Raw genomic sequence first — 13,022 nt, 5'->3', positions numbered from 1 at the left:
TTGTTCTCAGCAAGGCCACGAGAGTGACCCACAGCTAGAGTGTCTAGGCCAAGCTGTTCTGAAGGAGGCAGGTGAAACATTTTCTCTCCGCTTCCCTTGGCAAGGTCTGACTGGGAAAACAAAATCCCCCAAATGGAAAATTTTCTGCTGAAAAACCAATACTAGTCTGTTTGGGGACTTTGATTTGAATGTATTATTATTATTATTCTCTTCTGATTTCTGAATTCTTTCAGTTCAGTTTTTGTCCTCCAGGTGGGATTCCAAGTGTTGAGTTGTGGGGGAGAGAGGCCAAGTCATGATGTTTCTTCCTCTCTTTCATAGTTTCTTCCAACTTGCTAGGAAGCTTCTTTGCTATGATGTGAGTCAAGCAGTGTCCATTGTCTCCGGGCTATCTTGGAGAAGTCTGCATTATATACGGTTCCTGGGAGAGTCCTTGGGAGCGTGGATACCTTGGATGGGCCAGCAGCAATTCTGGCTTCTCCATTGTTGCACGTGAAAGGGTGGTGGTGGGAATTTCCCAACCTCATAACTTATTTCAGTAACGCACCCAGAGCAAAACTTCATCACTGCCCAGACAAGGCTAGCACACACCATCCAACCAGGTATTAACATTCAACAGATCACAACTTTTAAAATGATACCTCACAAGGCAGACTTTGTACAAACCATATCATCATTATACGACAGTGCTGAATAGGGGCTTCCAGGGTGCTGCTTTGAGCACACCTGAGCTGACATTGCAATGGAGATGTACCCTTAGAGTCTCTCTCTCCTGTGATAAAGATGGCAGCAGGGCTGGCCTGGGTCATCTGACATGGGCTCCTGGAGCTCAAGCTGTGAGGCTCAAAACTGGGGTGCAGATATTGGTGTTCCTGCTGAAGCCTGGGTTCGGAAACCCTCACCCCTTGTGCGGTCTCAGAGGTTGGGCTCAAGCCCATACGTCTGCACGGTAATTTTATAGTCTTGCAGCTCCAACCCCATAAGCCTGAGTCAGCTAACTGGGCTTTGAGATAGGTGCCCTGGGTTTTAATCGCAGTGTAGACATAATGTTAGGGTATGTCTACACCGCAATGTAATATCCACGGCTGGCCCATGTCAGATGAATCAGAGTCATGCGGATCGGGCTGTAAAGTTACAGTGTATTTGTCTTGGCTCAGGCTCAGTAATGAACTCTGGGACCCCGCAAGCTGGGGAGTAAGTGGAAATGGTAAAAATGCAATGAAGTATTACCCTGGACTCAATGGCATTTTTCCATTGGTCTGTCTGCTTTGGGGCAGTGGCAATAACACACTCTGCTGCATTTGTTATTTCAAAGGGTGGTTTACGATTTTCATTCTCAGACATGGAGAACAAAGGAGGACTCAAACCCCAGTGTAAACAAAAGAGCCACTTTCCTTGTGTTTGAATTCTGGAAAGCTGAGAAGCAGGTGAAGTTTTACTCCCAAGGTGTGTGTGTGAATCTTTGGACTGGTTTACGCTACAAAATTAGGTCAGTGTAACTACATTGCTGAGGGGTGTGAAAAATTTACCCCCTCCTGGGCAATGCAGTGAGACTGACCTACCCCCTCGTGTAGATAGCTCTGTGTCAGCCGGAGGGCCTCCCCCATCAACATAGCTTGGGGAGGTGGAGAAGCTAAGCTGGCAGGGGAAGCCCTCCCATCAATACAGGTAAAGTTTTCACAGAAGCACTGCAGCGACACAGCTGCATTGGTGTGGTGCTTATATGTAGGCCTACCCTTTGTGTGAAGGAAGCAATGAGTGGGGGGCTGTCACTGAACTAAAGGAGGGAGATGGTTCTTGGGGAGAGATGGGAGAAGAAACGTGGCCAACAAGTACGGCATTAAATTAGCAGACCATCGCTTCAACTACTTGGCTACATTGCTGATGGGTTATTCAGAGGCGATGCGTGAGGGGCAGTATAGTGGGTCAAGTGCCCGTCCCACCCAGATTGGCTTTCCAGGGACAGAGAGGTAGAGCGGCTCTGTCCTGTCCCTGAGCCTCCCATCCAGCATGTGCAGCAGCTCTCCATAGCAGCCAGGTGGGAACGGGACAGATCCGTGTCTGCCTGAGAGTCAGTGGCAGCCCACTCCCTTTATGGGCTCGGCTGCCAGGGACAGGGGATGAGCATGCTGTGGGGGCCTGTGGCTGGCTTGGCCCTTGTCCAGGCAGAAAGGCCCAGGGGTGGTGGCCCATCACCACCATCCCAGCTGTCAGGGGCCAAGTGAGCCAGAAACATGCCGAGGGGAAGGGCGGCTCTGGTTCACTCTGCCCCAATCCCCAGCAGCTGGGATGGCAGCGGGCTGCCCTCCACCGGGGCCCAGCTGCCAAGAACAGGGACCATAAGAACCAGCCCCCCCCCCAGCATACTTGGCCCCTGTGCTTGGGAGCCGAGCCCGAGCAGGGAACAGGTTGCTGCCGCCTCCCAGCCAGGCTCTCAGGTCTCAGCAGAAGCAGCTCCATCATGCTTCCCATCCAGCTGCCAGCGAGAGGCCAAACGTGTGTGTGTGTGAGACACAGGGAGAGGACAGAGCCCCCTGCCACACACACACACTCTGCAGGTAACTTGGGGTGAGGAGAGCTCGGCATCACAGGGTGGGGGGAGGTCACCGGTCAGGGGAGACATGGGGTGGTCCCGTGTCATCCCCTTTAGACTATGCCCCCACCGTATGGGGAGGCACAAGTTATCTCTGATGTTATTTAATTGTTTCCAAGGTCTCTACTGCCTGTAACATCTCCCCCGGCTCCTTGGCTGGCTGAGGAGGCGAGGGTTTGGCTTTTTGTAAAACTGTCTCCGTGTGACTGTAAAGTGAAAGGAAGAAAACTCCCAAATCCCTCCTGGTGCGGGGAGCCAGGTTTGCTGCTCATAGTCTGAATTTCACAGACTTCCAAGTCTGGGAATGTCCAAGAACAACATTTCCAGTGGGAAGTGGATGCAGAGCAGGTACACTACAGAGGCCTAGATGTCCTATGAGGGAGGTTGAAAATTAATGTTTTTAGAAATAATTTTGGAAATTGGCCTTTACTGACAAGATTTGTCTCTCTTCTTATTTCATGATATACCGTTCTTTAGAGGAATCAGTAATTAATATTAATATAAACAATTAATCTCTAAAACTTTTATTTAATCAATCATAAAAATAGCGTTGCCTTTATTCTCCCTCTCCTGCGACAATGAACTGAATGTTGTGGTTTTCTGGAAAGCACACAGAGATTAACTTTGTGGAATTGTCTCTGTATTTGGGATTCAATGTTTTACCCTCACAGTTTCCTGAACACATTGAAATGCTAAGAGAGATATGAGGGCTGGTCTACACTGGGAATTTACACTGGCATAGCTATGTCTCTCAGGATGTAAAAAATCCACACACACACCCCTCCCGCCGCAGCAACATAGTTAAACTGATCTATGCCATTGTGTAGACAGTGTTAGATCAATGGAAGAATTCTTCTGTTACCTCGCTACCACCTCTCCGTGAGGTGGATTAACTACAGTGACAACATCACCCCTCCCATTTCTGTGCTGTGTGTCTATTCTGAAGTCTGGTGCCACTGTAGTGTTTTAAGTGTAGACTTAGCCTAAGAGAGAGACCAGACGTGGCTCTGGTTGGCACCAAGGATGCTCAGTCAATAAAAGCAGAGTAACCAGAACTCTAACCCTTCTGTAGTTGACAGAGTCACATTCCTTTGCAGCAGGATGTGATTAATGGCCCTGCACACTTGTGTTAACACAGCCCCAATGGTCGACTTCCTGACTCCAAACTGATTCACGACTGACTGGTGGCAGTCTGGAGTGGTCAGCTTCCACACTGTGATTGCCATGCACTTCTCCACAGAGAGGGCAGCTCCCATTTAGGTTTCGCTGCACAGCAGGGCTGGGGTGAGCTCAGCACAGGAAGGTGGCTTTCCTCATCTGAAAGTTCTGCAGTCACTGCTCGTCATCCCAGACCTGCAAAATGATGCGATCCCACCACTCAATGCTGGTTTCCCGAGCCCAAAAGCGATGTTCCACAGCGTTCAGCTGTTCTGTGAATGCCAAAAGTAATCGAATGTTGATCCTATCCATGTCGGACAGCACGTCCGGCAATTGGGATTCCTATTGACTTCAGAACTTTAAGCTTAACTCCACTGCCATTCGCGATATGCAACTGACAGCTAGGAGAGCATTTGAGAGCAGTGCAGGACCCACTCCTTCAGACAGAGATGGCATGGTGAGCAGAAAACAAGAGACACTGAAAAATGCCCCAAACCAAAGACGGAAGCACATGGACTGCTGGGCTGAAAAGCAATGCATCGTGGGACATTGAGCCTGGACCCATAATGTGCTGCGATCCACTCCACCTTCCCACAGGACCTAGCAGCAGAAGGTGGAGAGCTGAACTGTGGGATAGCTACCCACAGTGCATTGCTCTCACTGTGGATGCAACCGCCCTGCATGTGGACATGCTATGCTGACAGAGGAAGACAGTGTGAACATTGCAAAAATGATTTTCTTGTAATGCTTTTTGATCGTTGCCCAGTATAGACATAGCCTAAGTTTACCTAAGAGCTGCATTTTAGTGTAGACATTTACAGAGTTAGGTTGATGTAAGCTCCTTTAGTCACAGAAGTTGGTCCAATAGAAAATATTACTCAACCACCTTGTCTCTCTTTCAGCAAATGGTCATTCATCTCAAAGTCTCCAGTGTATCTCAGCTACATTCTGTCAAACTAATATCCAGTTATGTGATGAGGCGGCCTTCAGCAAAAAGGGAAAAACCCATAAAGAAGAGGTAGAAGACACTTTGTTTTATGTAAAGTGAAATTCCAGAGCAGATTACATCTGATGTCCCAGAATCAGTACAGGAGATCGTCCCATTGCATTCTCCTCTAATCTGCTTCACTCAGCAAAGTCTCATGATTAATTAGCATTATTTGTGTTGCTTAGAAACATCATAATGGGAACAACAGTCCACATTTCCACCTGCAAACAATCCCAATTCAGCAGGAAAAAGCCCAGAAGTGGCTTTGTGACTAGTTGGGAACTGGGATTTAAACTCTGAATGATCATACTGTTTGGGATCCATTCAAATTCCCCTTCCAGCTCTGTTCCATTTTCATCTCTAGCCCTAAGGAGTGTGATTTAGGATCAAAGAAATCAAAACATGATTCTGAAGCATAAAGGTGGGCTACTAGGATGATCAGAGAAATGGAGAACCTTCCTTATCGGAGGAAATTAAAGGAGCTTGGCTTGTTTAGCCTAAGAAAACAAAGGCTGATTGGAAAGATGATTGCTCTCTATAAATACATCAGAGGCATAAATACCAGGGAGGGAGCTATTTAAATTAGGGCCCAGTGTGGGAATAAGAACAAATGGATATAAACTGGCTCTCAACAAATTTAGGCTTGAAATTACAAGATTTCTAACCACCAGAGGAATGACGTTATTAAACAGCCTCACAAGGGGAGTAGTAGGGGCAAAAAACCTAATTTGTTTCAAGACTGATCTTGCTACTTTTATGGAGGGGATGGTATGATGAGATTGCCTACAATGGCACATGGCCCCTGCATGATTGTTGTTACAAACATTTCCAGTGGCCAGAGATGGGACACTAGAGAGGGAGGACTCTGAGTTCCTATGGAGAATTTTTCCCCAGCTCTCTGGCTGGTGGGTCTTGCTCACGTTTTCATGGTCTAACTGATCATCATGTTTGGGGTGGAGACCTGGTTAGGGGTGTAGAGTTGCCTTCCTCTGCAGCATAGGGCATAGGTAACGTTCTGGTTTGGATGAGAGTAAATTGTGGAGTCTCTGTAACTTGAAATCTTTAAATCATGGGTTGAGGACTTCAGGAGCTCAGCCAGAGGTTGCATACAGGAGTGGGTGGGGGAGGTTCTGTGGCCTGCAATGGGCAGGAGGCTAACTAGATGATCATGATGGTCCTTTCTAGACTTTAAGTCTATTAGCCTCTGAGAGCTGAGGACACTGCATCATGGGACAGTTTGGGAGGTGGAGAGGCAGAATGTGAAAAAGATAAACTCTACATGGATCAGACAAAAGGTAACACTGCTGGGGCAATGCTGCAGGAGGGAATCTCTGCAAATCACCCCATCGCCTTCCGGTTTCACAGAGGCTGAAGCGACACTTTTCCCCACCTTGCTCCTGCTTTTTATTTAATATATTTTAAATAAGGAAAAAGGTACAAAACATCCTCAGCACACCCCAGGGCAATGTGTGAACAACTGGGAATGAGACGATCTGTTCCAGAGGGTGAACTCCATGGCTCTAACAATCACTTTGCAGTGGGAGGAAGAGTATAAATGTGATGCTCCAGATTGGCTTTGACTAGGAAATGGAGGCTGGGTCAGGTCATAAGGAAATGTGCTAGATAACCTTGGACACCAGACATGGGAAATGTTGTTACTGTAAGAATAGCTGGGCTTTTACATCCGGATAGTTAACGCAAGCTACCTAACTCCATAGAAAATCCGACTGGGGATGAGGCCCAGGTAGATTTTATGCTGATATAGATAGACGGATGCCTCCGATGAAGTGAGCTGTAGCTCATGAAAGCTTATGCTCAAATAAATTTGTTAGTCTCTAAGGTGCCCCAAGTCCTCCTTTTCTTTTTTGCGAATACAAACTAACACAGCTGCTACTCTGAAACTTTGTATTGTGAGTTATAGATATGTAGGGTATATCTGTATTTCTAAACTTGTGCCATGTTTCTGGATGACACCCCCACATAGATTGGCATCAGCACTGCCTAGCCTGTTCGTTGGCTCATCAAGGGTCATCAGCTGTACAATGAACCCCTGGAAAGGAGCCCAGGGTTACACCTTATGAGACAGCAAGGCACGTAGGGGCAGGCTGGTGGACAGAGAACTCTAAGGCATTTCCATGCCATGTGCTATGAAGCTTGTGTTTGGGACAGAGAAAGTACAAGCCACACGGCAAAGGATATAAAAAGGCAGCTGCATCTTCTCCATTTTGTCTCCATTCCTGCTTCTTACCTCTGGAGTAACTTTTCTACAAACTGAAGCTCTGAACAAAGGACTAAATGACCCAAGCCATGGATGTGTTCCAGAGGAACTTTCAAGCCAGCAAACTCATCAACACTGCTGTCATAAATATAAAGGGAAGACCTTTAAACACTTTTAAATCCCCCCTGGCCTGAGGCAAAACCCTTTCACCTGTAAAGGGTTAAGAAGCTAAGATAACCTTGCTGGCACCTGACCAAAATGACCAATGAGGAGACAAGATACTTTTAAAGCTGGGGGGGGGGGGGGGATGGACAAAGGGTTCTTTGTGGCTGTGTGATGCTTTTGCTGGGACCAGAGCAGCAATGCAGGTCAGAACTCCTGTAAAGAGTCAGTAAGCAATCTAGTTAGAGATGCGCTAGATTCTGTTTTGTTTAAATGGCTGATAAAATAAGTTGTGCTGAATGGAATGTATATTCTTGTTTTTGTATCTTTTTGTAACTTAAGGTTTTGCCTAGAGGGATTCTCTATGTTTTGAATCTGATTTCCCTGTAAGGTATTTACCATCCTGATTTTACAGAGGTGATTCTTTTACTTTAATTAAAACTCTTCTTTTAAGAACCTGATTGCTTTTTCCTTGTTCTTAAGATCTAAGGGTTTGGGTCTGTGTTCACCTATGCAAATTGGTGAGGATTTTTATCAAGCCTTCCCCAGGAAAGGGGGTGTAGTGCTTGGGGGGGGGGGATATTTTGGGGGTTGAGATGTTTCCAAGTGGGTACTTCCCCTGTTATTATTGTTAGATACTTTGGTGGTGGCAGCATTTTACCTTAGCTAGTAAGAATAAGCTTAGGGGGTCTTTCATACAGGTCCCCGCATCTGTACCCTAGAGTTCAGAGTGGGGAAGGAACCCTGACATTTGCTAAGAACCTGATATACAGATTTTGAAACCTTATGTATGTATCTGATTGCTTTATCACTTAACATCTCTCTTCTTGTTTTTTCTTTCTTTTATGATAAATCTGTAGCTTTACGTGCTAAAGAATTGGCTGGCAGCATGGTATTTTGGGTAAGATCCAAACTAATATTGACCTGGTAACATGGCTGGCCCTTTGGGGTCAGAAGAACATTTTGTATAGTGAGCAGAGTTTTTAAATAACTTCTCACTGTATGGGAGCTAGGTGCTGATTGGGAGCCAGAGAACTGGAATGCAATAAAGGAGGTTGTGTGACTTCTGTTTTAGGTTCTGGATAACCTGTATGGGGGATCCAGGAGCACAGTTTGTGACTAGTTGGGGAGTTTAACTTCAATATTAACCACCAATTTTGGGAGAATCAGCTCTCCTTTTTGCAGCCTGCCCTGACCTTGGTATTTTCAGTAACCGTGACTCTGGACACCCCAGGTCACAGCAGGTAACCCAGATTTTGCATTCAATTCTCCCTCACCATTAGCACCACTGCTGGGTTCTCCATCCCCTTTTCCCCATTCAGAGCCTCCAACTGCCCCAGCCCACCCCACAACAGTTCCCAGGTGCTCCTGTCCCTGACTCCCTCCCTCTTCTTCCTTACACTGTACCTAATCCTCCCTGATTCCTTCTCGTCCTAATCCTCTGTGCACTCCTCCCCCTCCTCCCACTGCTCTCAGCCGTCCCTGCTTTGGGACACCCCGTGAGCACCAGCTCCCCATCATCTTCTCCCTTCTCCCAAGGACTCCTGGAGAGGAACCTCACACCGTCTCCTGGCAGCAGATGGGTCCACCCGGCTGTCACACCCTCCCCACCTCCGGGAAGTTGTTATAGCAGAGTCCCAGCTCTGCTACTGTTAAGGTTCAGCATTGCTTACTGTGTAAAGGCTGACTATTCTAATTCCTCTAAAATCCACATTCTTATTCAGATTTTATTCACATTTTCTGCTCATCATAAGTGTGCAGGACAGGGTTAGTGGTCAAAATATGGGATTATTTGATCAAGTCATGGAGGTAGAGCCTCCCCCAGAAAGCAGCCTTTTACAAAATCATCTTGCTCTGGTAACCTTTTCTTGCACACACCTGGAGTTGAAACTATTACTTTAATTACCCCCCAACTTTTCTCAGTGATTTATCTCAGCTAGTACATGTCACCCTCTGCCTCTTTGGGAAAGCAGTATTGGGGAAAAAAAGAGTTAGCAATTGAAGAATTTGGAACTTCACATACGCATGACCCTACGTGAGAAGTCAGAGATTGAAATGCATATGGGCAGCAAGATGAAGGCTCTGGTAACAGCCAAAGGGTTTTCAGTGTGGAAGCCAGGAAAGAAAGAGAGGGTTTAAGTGCAGCCATTTAAGTGTCAGAGACAGAGCAACTGCTGAGCTAAGTCTTAGCCTAATATTGCGAGACCTGTAGAAGCAGGGCTCATGTCAGAAGTGGGAAGGAAAACAGCAGCGCAGAGTCAGTGTGACCTAGCCTTGAGATAACTATGTTTTGAGAAGTGAAAGTGAGAAAATGCTGGTTTAGACAGGATATAATATAAACAAAATGTAGATGTTTTCAATTAATGCATGCCACAAAAGAGTATAAATGCTTGTGTAATATTGCTTGTATTTCAGAGAAACTGAGGCAGAGATGCTCTCTGCCAGCTGTATTCTTCCCTTGCAATTGCTCGAATAAAAGCTGTCTCTGATTTTGTTGCTTCCAACCTGAGAGTGGAGTTTGTTTTCTTCCATACCAGCAATCTGCTGTAATCACAACAATTGGTTGGCAAAAGAGGATATGCTGTGGCCACTGAACCTGAGCTATGCCCATCCATTTGAGTCTGAGCCATATCACAGTTATATTTCAGAGAACATGTATTGTGTTCCTCTTGGAAGATTTGCCACCAGACACCAAAATTTCAGGGTTCTGAGTAATATTTTGAAGTGCTCTAAAATCCACATGCAGATTGTGGCCTGGTCTGCACTTAAAAGCTTTGGCAGTATAACTCAGTTGGCTACGGGTATGAAAAAAAGAAATAGCTATGCTGGCAAGAGACCTAGTGCAGACAGAGTGATAGTGGCAAAAAGTCCATTCGGGGGGGAAAAAAGAAATAAATGCCCATAAACAACATTGATGCAAAGTTAGGGTTGCCCAGAGCTACCTCATGCCCTTCCAGCATGTGGAACGTAGCTAAACTGAAACCTGTGAAAACCAGGATATGAAGAGTTAAAGGCTTCATAAGGCTGCCCGAGAAACACAAGCTTAACTCTGCCCCCAATTGCAGAGCTGACAATAGCACCTGGGAATAGTTCACTCAGGGTGATGCAAAGGTTCACAAAACTACCAAGGGAAGCAGAGGAATCACCATCTCTTCAAGTCTAGGCCGGATATCTTTCTGGACCATGATTTCATCCAACACAAGGCATTCAGCTCAGCCCAGCAGGAACTGGATGAAATTCTATGGCCTGTACCATACAGGTGGTCAAACTACATGACCCGATAGTCCCTCCTGGCCTTAAAATCTATCAATATATCAATTATAGAGGGACACAATGCTCCCCTGTAGTCGCATCCTTTGTAGTTAAATAATCTTGTTTTATTCTTTTAATGGACACCAATCCAGCAGTGTAGACCATGCATGTAACTCCATTTGAAGTGGCAACCTCTTTTGTATATTGATCCACTTAGAGGGGTAATGGACCAAATATACCTAGACTGTCCAGAAAAGGGCTGGACAGTAGAAAACACATTTTGGCGGGGAAATCCAGGCCTGGGGGCACATTGCAATAGTAACCAAGGCTGGTGAGAGCCACTCGAGGAGGGGTTACTGCATGCTGGTGGCTGTTCGTGAGCAGTCGCGGTTGGGAGCTACAGCAGCAAGGCATTGCAGGGCGTCCCAGCCAATATCACAACCCATCTCTAGTCTGGATTACACCCCGCATTGTCATAGATACAAGGGAGAATGAAGAGACAATGCTATTGCATGTGTTGTGTTCCACAGACATGAATACCAGCATTTAGATTTGTCTGTGTGCCCTGTGTCAGCTGTACTGGAATTGAAGGGGGGAGTGATGGCTTGGAGCAGCTTAGCAGAGATGACAAGGATGTGACAAGGATATGAAGGCAGTGTTCTCAACACTGGGATGTCAGCCATCTGGGGGTATATTTGATAGCGCCCTAGAGGAGCTATAGATAAACTAACACACGTATGCCTGTGACAATGGATCAGCTCAGTCATCAGTGGGACTGTCTGCTGCACCCTGGGCTGGACAAAGGTGCCCCTCCTATGAGTTCTCTGTTACACGTTGATACAAACAAGTTACATGTTACACTCCTGATGTGGCTAGCCACCAACCCTGCACCTTGTACCTGCTGATTTGAACAAAACATCCCCACCCATCATTCTGTCCTCCCACCCTTCTCTTACTTGGGGTCGGTGTGTTCTTGACCCATCTCCCAGGAATGTATTCACATGAATAGCCAGTACCTAATACTACTTAGGAATGCCTGTGTTTTTGCAACGCTAGCCATGCCTTGGCCAAGTTCACGTACCGGACAGCGAACTTATAAGCAAGCATCCGCTTTGTGACGGGGCCTGACTTTGGTTCATAGCACAGGCTTTTGCTAACTTTGATTCAGGCCTCCGGTCTTGCACCAGGCCCAGTGCTTCAAGCTCTCTGAATACAGGAATATTTTGCACGTCTGTGATAGTTTGTATGGAATAGGCTCAGCATTTGAGCGAAAGCTGCTTCTGTTCCGCACATCAGACGTGAATCCAGATGTTACCTTAGTAACGAGAAGATGTGAGACATTGTGCTATTCTGCTCCTGGGCTCTGTTCCCAGTGTTCTGGGGCAGGGCAGGGCAGGGCAGGGCTCAGTGCTGGTGTGTGGGTCACTGGCATGTCGGGGTGTTGCTGAATCAGAGCAGAGTTGAGGCTGCACTGTGAGGGTGACGTGAACCTTAACTCTTTATTCCCCCTTCTGACAGCCAAAGGCATGGGAATCCTTACCCAGCGAGATCACATTCTCATAGTTCTCCTGTATGACGTCTCTGTAGAGGGCTCTCTGATGGGGGCCTAGCAGAGCCCACTCTTCCTCGATGAAATACACAGCCACCGCCTCGAAAGCCACCAGCCCCTGAAAGCACAAAAGTCCCCCACTCAGTAACTGCTGCCCCAGTCACAACCCCACTATTCACAGAGGAGCAGAGCCAATTAACTGTAAACTGTAGGAGGCTCACAGTCAGCAGAGTCCCACCCCTACTCTTCTCACAGGAGCCATCAGAGTGAGGGGAGAAAGAGAGAGCTCCTTATCCCTCCCAGCAGAGAGAGGGAAATAGGGGTCTTCACATTTGTCACACTCCTACTCGCTAAAGGCCAATACAGAAAATGGAGCCCTCAGCAGCATCCAAGGACATTCTCCCGGTAGGAATCCCCATGGCCAGCAGCTGGAAGGCAGGGAAGGGAGCAGCTCACCTAATCCTCATTGGTGGGTACCGCCTTCATACCTGTCTCTCTGTGAGGGGGTGTCCACCCTACACACGCCCTGTGTGGGACAGAAGGGACCAATTCACTTTATGGGCTACACCTGGAGGGAAGCCAGGGATTATAAAGCCTAACTGCAGCTGAAGCCCAGCTGGGAGAGGGGCTGGTAAGGAGTCTAAGCCAGGAAGAGCGCTGTAGCATCTCCCTGGAGGGAGAGGGAGTTGGCCAGAGACAAGTAAGAGATCCAGGGGAAGGGTAAAGCCTGGGGTCCTGCCCTGCACTGGGGAGTCCAACAGGACACTGCGAAGGGTGAAGGAGCTGGAGGGAAACCAGACTAGACAAGGAGATGGAGAGGTAGGGTAGGAAGGAGCCCAGGGAGACAGCCCCAGACCTGGATTGCTTGTCAGAGGGCCCCTGGGCTAGAACCCAGACCAGCAGGTTACCTGGGGTCCCCTAACAGCCACGGGGACAGTAGCACAGGATCTGGGGACATGGAACAGGAAATCATCTGAGGTGCCATCAGGGTGGCTTCTCCAGTGGGACTTCCCCCCACCCCGGAAGCGGGGGCACTACGGAGAGACCTGGCTGGAGAGCCAAGAGGGGCCACAGCCCAGGCAAGTCATGCAAGGGGGTGGCA

The 13,022-nt window shown here is 47.5% G+C and overlaps 2 protein-coding genes across 2 annotated transcripts in view; both read left to right on the top strand.

Moving 5' to 3' along the window:
• Positions 1-13,022, top strand: part of LOC119849388 (zinc finger protein OZF-like) — an 875,044-nt gene that overhangs the window by 141,800 nt on the left and 720,222 nt on the right. The gene's annotated exons all lie outside the window — the stretch shown is intronic.
• The window catches only part of LOC119849382, a 167,972-nt gene that overhangs the window by 28,149 nt on the left and 126,801 nt on the right, over positions 1-13,022 (top strand). The gene's annotated exons all lie outside the window — the stretch shown is intronic.

Source organism: Dermochelys coriacea, chromosome 28 (assembly GCF_009764565.3).
Source record: "Dermochelys coriacea isolate rDerCor1 chromosome 28, rDerCor1.pri.v4, whole genome shotgun sequence".
In the NCBI taxonomy this organism is placed as follows: Eukaryota; Metazoa; Chordata; order Testudines; family Dermochelyidae; genus Dermochelys; species Dermochelys coriacea.
The sequence above is the reverse complement of the archived record's forward strand: the minus strand, read 5'-3'. Positions and strand labels throughout refer to the sequence as shown.